Consider the following 14,222-nt stretch of genomic DNA (forward strand, 5'->3'; position numbering starts at 1 on the left):
TAAGCCTCCTGTCTAGCGAGAACGCCTTGAAGTTGGATATGAGATGTAATACTAAAACAATTGCAATTTCGTGAAGTTATTCAAGTCTTCCTGACATGGGGAAGTGGAATATATGTACATAATCATCCCGGTTAGAATGGAGAAGACAATATTAGGCCTCCTGTCTGGCCTGAACTTGTTGAAGCTGTATATGAAATGTAATAGAACTAGAGTTTTTTTAGGTTTTTTGTTTTTTCTTGTTGTTGAATAGGAGATGTTATCGTCGAACATAATAGGCCTTCTATGTATGTAGACGCGTGAACTAGTTGTTAGATGAGCAGTTCGATGAAATAATATGAAGAAAAATTCAAATTGTGTTATTTTTGCGTTATTGGTTATCCATTTAAAATGTGTTTGGTAAGATTTTTGACTTCGTTAATTGGCCAAGAACTCAATAAATTTTTGAGTTCCATCCAAAGTATTAACAAATAAATGAATTCGTTACTCTATATATATATATATATATATATATTATTTTTTTGTTGAATGAATTCGTTAATATTTGTCAACAATGCAAAGCTGCCTGGGAATATTTTACACGTCAGCGTTAAATTATAGAGTAATTTCAAAATAATTCCATTATTTCAATCTCATACTGGCAGAGACCCTGGTGAAGAAACAGAGATCGTCGGCCATGTTTGAAAGCTCAAAAAGTAATCAAAATAAACCTGAAATTAAGGATCTGCATATAGGAAGATGAAGCACACGATGTCTTCGATGGCCGGAGAGGTGATCGTAAAGCCGACGTTACACGACGGTAAATATTTTGCCAAAACATATAAATAGAGCCTTAGGCTATCCTGTTTGGTTTTTGGGAAAGTGTGAGGAAAGTAAAAAATAATAATAATAAAAATAGAAAGAAAAACAGGGAAAAAGTTTGATCTTTTTTTGTTTTCTATTTTTGATTCCACGGCTTTGTTGAAAAGGTGCTTTGTGGCTCCATGGGCTTCTGGTGGTGCGCCTGCGTCTTCGAGTTTTGGTCCTGTTATGAACCGCCAGTACGGTGCGTTCGGTGCTGTGACGCTTGACTAAGGGATGCTCATGATATGTCTCAGAAGCCAATCCAACTCCAGCCCTGAGGTTTTTTTTTTTTTTTTTTTTTTTTTTTTTTTTTTTTTTTCAATTTCTAAATTTATGAAATTTCAATTCTGGGTTTGTTGCTAAGAATTTTGTATGAGGAAAAGAAAAATGAAGAATTCATGACCTGACTAGTGTCTCAGTAGAAGTAAGATTCTTTAAAACTGTGAGAATTTTCATTTACAGTCCACCCGAGTAAAAATTAAAATCTACTTTTCACAGTGCAGAGAGTAGAAAATCAATGAACTTTGAGCTGAATTGGTAATAAGAAAACTCAAAAGGAATATAATTATTTGATAGTAATATATATATCTGTGAATTTGCTTGAGTTCATATAGAGAACTGTTTAATTCCAAAATCATTTTCCACAACCGGTCTAATTTAATTTATCGTATTGGTTGCATAACTGTGATAGTTTTGGTAATTTTTGAGAGATCATGATTGGTATATTGTCTTATAACTTTCAGTTGAATACTTTTAGCTACATTTTAACTGGAATATTTTCTCCAGGGATTGGTGAGTTCCGTTGAAATGGTAAAATTTGTAGCAATCAATGCCAGGCCAACCGTACTAGTTTATTTGCCTTTCACTTCCTCAAGCAATGTCGAGGGCATCAATTGGCAGGGCCCTAAACTTACTATTGTAGAATACTACATGTAAAGATGTCCTTTTTTTTCTTTGCTAAAGCTATAAAATTACCATTTTTCAGTTATTCCCTTAACTTTTTCACTATTGAATGTTAAATATTTTGAGTTTCCATTGAATTAATCCCACGGCATGGTTCTTAATTCACAATATGATATATATGAAATACTTTCCTGTTGTGCAGGATGCTTGCAGATCCTTCCTTTTTATATAAGCTTCTCTTAGAGCAGGCTACTACAATTGGTTGCTCAGTGTGGTGGGAGTTTAAGAACAGGAAGTGTAGATATGTCTTCCTTTTATGACAAGGGATTGAAATTGTCTGGTTTTTGCATTGAAATGCTGAAGTAATTGATGGTTCCTTTACTATCGGATAAACCAAGCATGGGATCTGGCACTTGTTCATGTGCTCATTGTTGCAGCATGCGATGCTATTGTTGTTTGGTCGCCTGCTCCTTGTCGTTCACATGGTAACATGTTCCGGTTTGATTTGCAAAATACATTGCAGAAGCTCCCAAACAACATATTTGAAAGAAGTTATTCACTAAGGGAATTTGATTTACAAAAGAGATTACACTCTTTCTTCTATAAGACTGCCGAGTTGTGTATGGCTGGGCTAACTGCTGGAGCAGTGCAAGGTTCTTTATCAAATTATCTAGCCAGTAAGGAGGGAAAATATAAAGCAAAAGAAAACCCACTTAAACTGTTTCTTTTGTAAAACTAAATAGTACTGATTAGAGTTTATCAATAAGAATGAAGAAACCATTGTGACTTCTCTCTGAAAGTTTAACTATCGAAGAATTTACCCTGCAAGCTTGAGAAGCATTGGTTTATGTACTTTAAGAAAAAAATTATTGAAGAACTATTCTATGATGGATGATAATTGAATAACTTTTTTGTTGTGCTGTGAGTATAATGTTTATATGTAATGTTTACATATTTCAAATATAACATTCTCTGGGGAATGTCATGAATTTGGAATAGATTTAGGGGTTTAAGAAGAGTTGTTATTTGAAAAAAACGTGTTGCCCTTGATTGTTGTTTTTAGCGAAATATTCGGCTTACCTACCATAATAAATTAAATTGGTCAAACTAATTTTGTTCTCTGCAATTGTTAACTTGTTTGGCAGGTTATCTGTGTCGATAACAAGCACAAGCACTAATGCACTTGGTTATGGTGGCTTTCCTAGGACTTTATGCTAACGTGAGATATCAGCTCTTATGTGGATATGACAGGGCAATATCAAATCACGTTGATGTCATTAGAGGGTCGCTGTTTTTCAGCATAGCAGTGAAGGTTTTCTCTATGAAACACTTATTGGCTGCTTATATTTGCTACATATGTGAGACATTTAAATTGGTTTCCCTCATTTTTTGGTGTGACTCTGCTAGGGGCTTTTATTTATTTATTTTTTTTTTTTCCACCTTCGTAATCTTTACTTTTTGGTCTTCTAAAGATATGTTGTTCTTATGGTTTCATATGAATGATTATGTATTAGTTGTCTTAATTTTTCCTTGTCTCATATTGAGTATCTTCACTATCAATATGCTTGCCACTGGGATTTTTCCTTTTCTTTCTCTTTTTTCTTTTTTAAATAAATTTGAAAAGTAGGTGGGATAGTTATGATTTTACCTGAGGGAACCCATTCGCTTTCTAAAAAGGATTACTAATCCTTAACTTTTCAAGGAATCCTTCATCAGTGGTCAGTGCACTACTGGATTGATCTGGTTTCCATAGCTAGCACTATTGGAAGGGGTATGCCAATTTGGTAATTTCATTTTTGTTTATTTATTTATTTGTATATCTGTTTAGTTTTTTAACTTTTCTTGTTAAAACTCATTGAGCAATTTACGTTTGGTTAGAGGGAGGTGGTATTATTTTTTAATTTTTTTTTTTGGTTTTGTTTCATATACGGCTGCGTCTGAATTTGACTTGGGGAGTATTTGGCTCTTGGTTTAGTGGAGTATACGTCTTAAAAGGGTCGTATTCTTTTTAATTATTTTAAATTGTACGATATGTTAGAATCACCAGTACTAGATAGTACTTCGTTTTATATTTTAATTGTGTAATTATAATATATTGCTTCAGATGTAAGATGTATTTAAAAATTGTTACTTTAAAAGAAATAAAAATGTATGCAGGGAATCATAAACAATGTTTAGATTTGTTGATGACGAACGAGCTTTTCGCAATTTTATTCGTTTTGATTGGTTTACTTCAATTGATGTATCAAGGAAAATGTCCCTCACCATCTGAAACACATTATGAAAATTATGGTTTTGTTTCTTTATTTTTCTGTATCAATATTGCATCAAAGATATATTTACAACTACCTCATCCTCATAACCCAAATCAAGCTAGGATTACTCCTAAAATTAAGCTATTTTCTAGATCTTTTGACTGCTTGAATATGCTCATACTCATCCTCCTTTCTCCTCTTGGGTGGTTCATTTTTGCCTTGTGTGTTGCTTACTTTGTGAAGGTCATTTCCGAGTTCATTTATCGTACACTTAAAATAATTGCCATCACACGGTGTTATTTAGGTTCTCCAAATATGAAGCGCAGAATAGACAACCATCAACCCAGTTTGAATGGAGAACACAATAGGCCTCCTGTCTAGTGTGAACTTGCTGTTATATTAGCCGACCTGCAATCAAGAACACTTGCCAAGAAGTTTGATGAAATAATAGAACTTCTATAACTAGAGCTTTTAAGGTATTGATATTTAAAGGTATTTTGTTACCGCCCCCCCCTCTTTCTTTTTTTTTTTTCTTTTTTCTTTTTGTTTTTTCCTCATCCTGATAGAGGTTCTTTAGTTTGTCTTGTTGTTGATTAGAAAATGTCATTGCTGACTTAAGTAAAGGCCTAGAAAATCTAGTAAAAACTCTACTGGGAGTAGGGGCTACTGCAATTTGATTCAATGTGTAAGGATATCATTAGAAAAAGTTTTTATGATATATGTTTTGATGCTGAAAATTATATTGCTATACTTGATTTCTGTTGAAAGTTGGTCCTCTGGTTTTTGAACAAAAGTGACTCTGTTTCCTGAATTTATGCTTGCTGCCTTGCTCAGCTTGCTCTGTGTTGGTGATTTGCTAGTAATTAGAAAAATTATTAATTCCAGACATTGTAGTGTTATCGGTGTTTAAAAAAGGATGCTCTCATAGGGAAGTGTGCTTCCGCTGCTTTTGATTTATAAACCTTGTAATGTTACTAGAGCTTTGGCTTAGGGGAATGGTTGTTTCAAATGGTTTCCAAAAATAATATTGCATTGTAGATAAATAGAAAGTATTGCCTCATCTGAGAGAGAATTTCACACTTGTTTGAATTTTCGTTGGAGATATAGCGTTTACATTGTCACCATTATGATGTTTATAGAATATAATTTCAATAGTTTTAGTTGGGAGGAAAAAAAGAAGTTTGGGATATCATTTTTAATCCTTTCTTAGAATATAATTTCAATAGTTTTAGTTGGGAGTAAAAAAAAAAGTTTGGGATATCATTTGTAATCCTTTCTTATATATTCAAAGGCAGCTTAGCAAATTATTTTGACAAATTCATTTATATATTTATTTGCTTATCAAATATCAACTTTGAACTCGCTTATATAGTAGTATATTTGGCTGTAAATGATCAAAATTTTGTGTTGATTTGTGTTTATAATGGATTACTCTAAAGTATCTTTTTGTTCTTGTAAATTTTGCTTGTGAGTTAATCATTGCTGGACCAACTTTGATAGAATAGTGACAAAGAAGGATAAATTTAATTTCGTGATTAGGCATGAGGGTTTTCTTCCAAACTTAAAAAGTGCATTGAAAATCTTATTACAAGAAGTAGCATGGTTAGGCAGGATTGGAGGAATATATATGGAGCTGGAAATAACTTTGGTAGGACAGAGTAAAGTAGCGAGAAGCAATAGATAATAAAATTTACTACAACTTAAAACTAGAAAAGCCAAAATGAATTTCTTAAATCTCAACCTTACATCTTTATTAGGCATTTGCAATGCCTTATATTATGAAATTCCCATAAGAAGTTGTCATCTTTTACAAGGGCCTTTTTTAGGGATGTTAGATGCTAATTTTGGTAACAGTCTCAATAAAAAGTTTCCGTAGTGCTAATTGGCTTTCATAACTGGTACTCACACTTGGTGTAATCCTATATCTTTTCTATTTCATGTCTATCACCATGCGTTTATAATTTCTTATGTGTATTCCTAGTTTGTAGTGCTTTCTCCTGTAAACTATGCTTACTTATGAATATGGGGAGTGTCTCTGTAATATCTTTTCTCTCATAATATTAGTATTTCTAACCTATGCCGAAGACTGCTTATGTATTTTATAAACATAGTATTGTCTCAAGAAGGATATTTCCATTCTGTTTTTTGCATTTCACTAGAGAATTGACCTGTACAAGGTGCATGGTGCTCTGAAGGGAAAGGCTGGTTCACGAATCCTTGCTCACAATTAGGGTGATATCAGTATCATGAAGCAAACAAGTTTGAAGAGTCTATTACTAACCTCTTTGGTGAAGATGCAAATGAAGATGCTTGACTTTCATGTTAGAACTTCTAAGACTAGGTGTTGCATCTGACTCGTTGAGACTGCCATAAATTCATATACATTTTTAAAGTGCGATTTTTGGGAGTTGCTCTCACAGCAGGTGCTTCAACGAATGTGTATAACGGGCAGAGTGGAATGTAGGAATTTGTGAATAGAAATTATAAATATTATTTATTTATTTGGTTGCCACTACAACAGGACAGTTGCTTTTGGGAAAATGAGACATTCTTGTGTTATAAGTGTTGAAAAATGTAAAGCGAGAGAATGCAAAAAGAGTGGGGGGGGGGGGGGGGGGGGGGGGGGGGGGGTTGGGTTGGTTGGTGGTGGGGGATGCAGTATAGCATGTACCATTACTATTGTATCATACGTAGTGTTGCCCTGGCTTTTGACTTATAAACATTATAATGTTACTAGAGCTTTGGGGTTGAGGACTGTTTGTTTCAAATGGCTTCCAAAAGTAATGCTGCATTTTCAAATGATTACTAGAAAGTACTAGCTTACCCGAGGGAGAATTTCATACTTATTTTATTTGAATTTGAGTTTGATAGGGTTTATATTGTCATCTTTATTATGTTTGTAGAGTTGAATGTCAATGGTTTTATTTGAAAATATTTTTGAGTTCACTTGGGAGATCGTTTTTGGATCCTCTGTTATATATTCAAAGGTTTTAAATGCGTAATGATCTTTTCATAGATTCATTTATATGTATTTGCTAATTAAGCATTGATTTTGAACTTGTTAATTTACTAGGATATTTAGCAGACAATGATATTCAAAGGTTTGTCTTAATCTGAGTTCATAGGAGTTACTCTAGGGTATTTTCTTGCTCATGTATTTTTGCTTATCAGTTATTGCTGGACCAACTTAGGTACTGTGACAAAGAAGGATAACTTGAATCTCTCTATTAATAGGCATGAATCCCTTCTTCCAACCTTAGAAAGTGCATTAGAAAGTCATACTACAAAGAAATAGCATGATTAGATTTGATTGTAGGTAAAGATATGGAGCTGGAAATAACTTCATCACTAGGATAGAGCGAACTAGCTGCAAGTAATCGATAATAGAAATACTAAAACTTAAACTGAAAAAAGCCTCAATGTGTTTCCAAATCTTAATCTTGTATCTTTCCTAAGCATTTGCAGTGCCTTGTATAATGCTGCACATCTGAAGTTGTCGCCTTCAATAAGGACTTTTTTATGGTGATCTCGGATGCTAATTTTGATGATGGTCCGAATGGAATATTTATCTAGATCCTAATGTCCGTGAATGGTCTTACTGGCGATTTTGTTTAGTTTGTCCCAGAAAGACATGCTTTATTTCTGGATACATGACTTTTCCCTTAATATGACCTTTTTTTCTTACTTTCTTCTGCCAAAGGCTCACCGACATCTTGTGGCGCATGCTTTTTGAATTCCCATTGACTGGCATTAGACTTGCCATAGGCCTATATTTTCTATATTATGTCTGTTATCCCATGCAGTATAATTTCTCATATCTATTCCTATTTTCTAGTGTTTCCTCTATAGATTATGCTTGCTCATTTATATTGCTACTTTTTTTTTTTTCAGATCTCTCTCATGTATTCTCCTCCATTAGAATAGATCTAAATTTCATTGTTCAAACCCGTAACCTTGGATGGAAAGAGTAGGCAAGTCCTTTTTGTTAATTTGAGTTGTATTTTTACTTGCAATGTAAGTTAGTTTGGATCATTATGGTTTTGATTTTGTAATTTTTATGCAGATTTCAGAGGGTACAGCCTATTGTTGTTGACCCAGCTATATACCTATCCAAGAGGAGCCAAATTTTTCATGCTGTAGAAAGTGGAAAACTGCTAAAGCTTTTAAAGTTTTCACAGGCACAGACTCTATCTTGTCTCTCTCATTCTTTATTATACTTTCTATCAAATTGAAGTTGTCTTCTGAGCTTTTTCAAATAATTTGAAAACAATAACATATTGGATGAAATAATTTGAAGAAGATTCAAATTGTTTGTAGTTTTTTAATATGAAGAAAATTCAAATCTTAAAATAGCATAGAGAGATTTATGGTCCAGATGTTGAATGGTGCTGTTGATTGGTAGTGATATGAAGAGGTACGGCGGTCGAGCAAGATCGTCTGCTGTGACCAATTTGTTTACACCTCTCGCATCTATATTGAAGATGCCCCTCTACTTGAGATTAAATCCATTTCTTTCTTGGTCTTCCTAACTGTTTGCCAATCTCAGGTGGAAGTACAAGCTGATTGATGACATCATCTAGAGTATGCCACTAACATTTATCTCCAAATAGATATATGGTATCCGAATATGCGTCACGAAGAGACTCAACTAAGTAATGCGGCGAGCAAAGGGTATATGGAGAGATATGTTGATACTTACATGCTGCAATTGCATGGACACAAGGAAATCCATCGATGTCGAATTCCTTGCATGAGCATGTCTTACTTTCTAAGTCGACTACTCCAACCAACACACCATGTCCAACAACCTAAAACTCATATAAGTTTGATGGAATAACACGGAAGCCTATGCCATAATTTGAGTGCTCTTGCATGATCTTTTCCAACCAGTTAGCAATAGGAGTTTGCATTGCAGCTACATTATTTCGACATTCATACTACCATTTATGCAAGACATCACGAATGTGATCTAGTAGTGGCAAAACTGGTTTATCCCTAGTATCAAGAAGCACAGAATTCATGCTTTCTACGATGTTAATGGTCATGATGTTGTATCTATTGCCCGAAAAATGTGATCAGCCCACTTAGCAGGATTTGCATCCTTGAGATATTGTACAGCTTCAATACTAACACCTTCTAAAATATGCATGGCCTTATCAAATTCCTCAACAATATATGCTCTAGCTGCATCATTAAAAGTTGATAGAATCGCATTGACATTACCTTTAAACTTTGTAGCACGTAAGTTTGTATCAAGATGATATGTGCAGTGGCCATGGTGATTATTAGGGAAAACTATCCGTATTGCTTTTGCAATACTCTTGTGTCTATCCGATATAAAAGCCATATTAGGATCATCACCAAACGCTTCTTTGAGTCTCTCAAAAAACCATGTGTAGGCCTCATTCGTCTCCCCAGGGCCTATTCCATAGGCAATTGGATAAATTTGATTATTCACATCTAAATATGATGCAATATATAACAAACCTCTGTATCTATTCTTCAGTGTAGTTCCATCAACAGCTACGACTCTCCGCATATGATGAAACCCTCTGATGCTAGCTCCAAGTGAGATGAAAAAATATAAAAATCTATTTTGATCATCAATTTCAATTCGAGTGAACGTGTCCGGATTCTTACTCTTTAAAATGTAACTCCATAAAGGGAGTTTTGCAAATGACTCTTCAGGCGTACGCCACAAACCTGATAGTGCAGCTTCCTTAGTGGTTTATGCTTTATTGTAGCTTATGTTTACTCCATAATTAGAGCAAATGTCATGCACAATATCATAGGGTTTGTGTTGATGTGAAATCCCATCAAACTTTGATTGGATGATGTCTCCAACAACTGAACTTGTTGCCTGACGATGATCCATTTTCATGATATTTAAAGAGCAAATATGCTCATCCTGGAAGACCTTAATCATGAAAGCGTCTATATTCTCACGGTAGCATGCAATTTCCACTTGCAATTGTCATTTATACATACAACCTCATATCGGACTCTATGTGATTTCTTGACCTTGAATTCAAAATTCCTCTGTAGTGCATATAGATAAAGCTTCTTTTGTAGCTCATTCTTACTCGAAAAGAGTTGGTTCCTTTGAATGATTTCATGGTCATTGATAGATATGAAGCTACGGTTAGTCCTATGCATAGATATAATGTGTGTATACATATTTTGGGATTTAACTGTAACGTGTGTTTCCAGTCAACCAACTATAATATTTATAGTTAAGGAGATATTTTGGGAGTAATTTTTGGGATTTAACTATAATATTTATAATTCATTTAATTCATTATTTCATTTAATGAGCATATATAATATGTGTTTCCAATCAACCAACAAAGCTCAAACATACAAAAGATAGCATACGATTACTCTCACAATACAAGTAGTTTTCATTATGAATTGGGCACTCAATTCCACTATTACAGGTGAAACAGCACCAGAAAAGGGTAACTTGTTCTCAAATAAATATTTACTGAACAATTGTGTTGGCAACTAGTGACAACCAATTCATCTTTTGCATCCCATCCCTAACGTGATTTATACCTAAGGCTGGTTCTGGAAGCTCAGGAGGCATCTCCTCAATAAGTAGATTAACTTCCCATGTCTCATTTTGGAAGTCCATAGAGATACAAATTCTCCTTCTCTATAAGCACAAGAAATAAGAGAATACTCTATTAAAACCATAGAAATGTCACTATAAGCAAAGATAATCACGAATATATAGAGAAATGTCACTAAAAGAAAAAAGTTTAAAATATTTGAGATAGGTGAGCTATTTCTGGAAGGAAAATACATAAATTGGATAAGTATCAATAAAGAAAGGAGCAAAACTGTAAATTTCAGGTACGAACGAACCAAGATTTATTGTTGCATCAATTTCAATGCCCAACAAATCGGATGACCCATGAGCATATGATGTTACCTGATCAAAAATTTTTTTATAAGAAAGTTGATATTTTAAGTTTTTATCTGGCATAAAATCTTATTTAAAGACATGAAAATGAATATGAGTAGCAATGCCAAATAAGATAATGACATGTTATAGAATTGACAAATGACATGATTGTGTGCTAGTACGAAAAATCACACCTCCCTATGTCATACGACACCCTTTTTACTTAAATGGTGTCTCCTCCAAGGGGATATCTTACAACAGTTACCGAATCCTGCTCATAAGGAAGCCATGCAGTTCAAATTTCAAACAAGTGATTTATTGACAGGAATAGTCAAATAGATATACCAATCCACATACTTTAACCTCTGTATTTAACAATCACATAATAAGTAAATTAATTCTAGATTTACGCATTAGTGGAGATTGTATAGCTACATTAAGTTGATACAGCTGGTATTATAAAAAATGAGATAGGAAATTAGAGGAATTCAATTCAATATGATGACATTACGTCAGTCATATACCAATATTAATAGATTTGCAATCAGATATGAATCAAGAAATGACATCATGATCCAGAAGTTAAGGATACTAAATCGCCTATAGCTTTTATGCCTTTGGCAATTTATCTTTGTTATTAGTCAACAAGAAACTAACAATTCAACCAAGGCATCAAAAGGACCACCTACTGATGATTTGTTACTTCCATATATAACATATTTTAGCTTTTGCACAGAGATGAAAGGGATAATGTGAAAGGACAAAATCTATACACATTGAATAGAACAAACAACAGATTCCACCAAAGAAAGACAGCAATTTAAACTTGAAGACATAGCAAATGTCCTAAATAGGGAGGTTCAGCTTCTGTCCAAAATTCCTTGCTTTCTACTGATAGCAAAGCTATATCACAATCAACACCTCTAGAAAAACCCGCAATTCAATAACTAAAAGGAATATAAGCTTTAAGAGTTTATTAATGTTCAAAGGAAAGAAGAAGTAAGGTACCAATTTGAAGAAACCACCTCAGAAAATCTCACCAAAATTTAAAGAGTGATATCATAATAAGAGTCTCACAAATTGTTTTGCAAATGTGAAATGCAAATTGAAATTCAAAGAGGCCATAACATCAAGCCCTTGTTTTTCATTTTCCAATATCTACAACCTGCTAGTACTATGAAATAACTCCAACTATCCCACTTAACCAAAAAAAAAAAAAAAAAAAAGTCCAACTATCCCACTAATGATTGTCAACAGTTTCATTCACATCTCATGATGCTCATTCTTGTTACACTTGTCCCACATATGGTTTGTGACTCTAAGTGCTCAAATGCTAAACAGTATACATTAAAGAACATAATTTTTTGTTGTTCAACTACTTCAAGAAGATAAAGGAAGCCATCTCAGACCTATGAGGGGTAGCAAAAACATACTGAGATAACACAAATAATTATGATATAGATATACCTTGGAAACGTATTTGGTATTATCTCCCCTTCTCTTCACCTTAACCTGAAATCATACCAAGAAGGGGGAATAATTTAATGGCACTCATTTATTGGGAACATGTCATAACACGGTTTTGCAACTTCATCTAAAGACAATCAAAAATTAAATTAAAACTAAAAGATGTGCTATCAAAACATGGTAAGATTAATACATCCTATTTGTTTGTTGAGTTGAATACTTTAATAAACAAGCAAAATTAAGCATCCAGACAAAATCAGTAAATAGTTGTTGTTATATGACAGGGAACTATGAAGTTCCTATGACATTTAGTCTTATACTTGTCACATATGTATTAGGCTGTAGATGGCACAATATATTACTTGTGTATCATGTTCAACACAATGTGCATTTGTCAATTGTTTCCCATCCCCAATCATAAAATGCACTACAATAAGGAAAATACAGTTATCTCCATTTAAGAAAGAAGTAGAATTCCAAATTTTTTAGGGGAAAAGATAATAGGAGAAGATTTTCAAACCTTGCCTGCCAGTACTTGTATATTGTCTTTGTTTTTGCCAAGGAAGAGAATAGTCAGGTGCAGTATGGGTGCAGTAAACCTAAAATTATTTAAGAAACAAAGCGGTTGGATGTAATAGATTGTGCAAATATTTTTCCATTTAAAAGATAGAATTCTTGATCACTGAATTCCAAACAGAAAATATCTGTTCAATGCTCATGAATCCTACCACTAAAAAATTAAATACGAGAGTTTACTTTACCTTCACGACAACATTAAGAAAAGCTGCATCTTGAAGATTTCCTAATTCAACCTGAAATTGAGAACAAAGCAGCTAAAACTATCAAAATAAGGTTAAAAGTAGAATTCATCGATATCCTCTTTTCTTCACTATGAAAAAAAAGGGGTAGAATATCACTTTTATTTTTGATATGATACCTTCCAATTCAAACATTGCCTTTCATTTTTCTTGTCATAATAAACCATCTTAAAACACTTGCTACTTCCTACCCCGTCTATGGCACCACAAAATAGCTTGAGCTTGACTAAATTATCTTCATATTTTGCATTAAAAAGAGCAAATTCCAAACTAATATTTCACTTCAACAATCTGATCCGACCTCAACAAATAAGAAATTGAATTCTTAACAGAAAAAAAATGCTGAACTTTTCAATACCTACAGGTTTTTCAAATCATACTACAACTCTTTCTTGTCCTTCCTTTGCATTCCAAATTTATAACCTGCTGGTTGAGTTTTTCCCTTATCAGCACTGCCATTGTAGCTTTCTGAATACAAATAAGACCTTTCATCATTGATTAATGGCTGGCTCGAAACAAAAAGGGAGCCAAAAAAAAATAATAATAAAACATAAAAATGAAGAGAGGAAAAGACAAAAGAAAGGAAGAAAAGAAAAAAAAAAGATGTAACATGTCTTGATGAAGGAGAAGAGAAGAAGTGAGGAAAAGACAAAAGAAAGGAATTTAAAAAAAAAAAAAAAAAACTTGGTTTTGAAAGAGGAAAAAAATTGCAGAGAGGTGGTGGAAAAGAAAGAAAAAAAAAATATGAAAGGAAGTGAGCAAAAGATGAAAGAAAGGAAGAAAAAAAACAAAGAAAAGCTGGGTTTTGACACGAGAAAAAAAATTGCAGAGATGTGGTAGAAAAGAAAGGAAAAAAAATAAAAATTGAAAGGAAGTGAGCAAAAGATGAAAGAAAAGAAGAAAAAATAAAAAATAAAAAAAAAAGCTGGATTTTGACAAGGGAAAAAAATTGCAGAAATGTGGTGGAAAAGAAATGAAAAAAATAAAAAATGAAAAGAAGTGAGCAAAAGATGAAAGAAAGGAAGAAAAAAT

General features: G+C 33.4%; 1 long non-coding RNA gene and 1 other non-coding gene across 3 annotated transcripts; one reads left to right on the plus strand and one right to left on the minus strand.

Annotated features, from left to right (window-relative positions):
• The first annotated feature begins 471 nt into the window (after window positions 1-471).
• LOC125418562 (uncharacterized) lies at window positions 472-6,591 on the plus strand. Of its 2 annotated transcripts, none has more exons than XR_009635077.1 (5): window positions 472-796; window positions 966-1,119; window positions 1,627-1,772; window positions 1,946-4,474; window positions 6,158-6,591. It is a non-coding gene; the product is annotated as an uncharacterized LOC125418562 (long non-coding RNA). The 2 variants fall into 2 exon arrangements; XR_009635078.1 differs by having other exon boundaries at window positions 1,946-3,055.
• Window positions 6,592-11,926: 5,335 nt separating this feature from the next.
• On the minus strand, window positions 11,927-14,222 carry LOC107403597 (uncharacterized). Its single transcript, XR_009635368.1, has 4 exons — window positions 13,553-14,222; window positions 13,134-13,184; window positions 12,893-12,971; window positions 11,927-12,417 (listed from the first exon to the last, which is right to left on the minus strand). It is a non-coding gene; the product is annotated as an uncharacterized LOC107403597 (transcript).

This window comes from Ziziphus jujuba, chromosome 12 (assembly GCF_031755915.1).
Source record: "Ziziphus jujuba cultivar Dongzao chromosome 12, ASM3175591v1".
NCBI classification, from domain to species: domain Eukaryota; kingdom Viridiplantae; phylum Streptophyta; class Magnoliopsida; order Rosales; family Rhamnaceae; genus Ziziphus; species Ziziphus jujuba.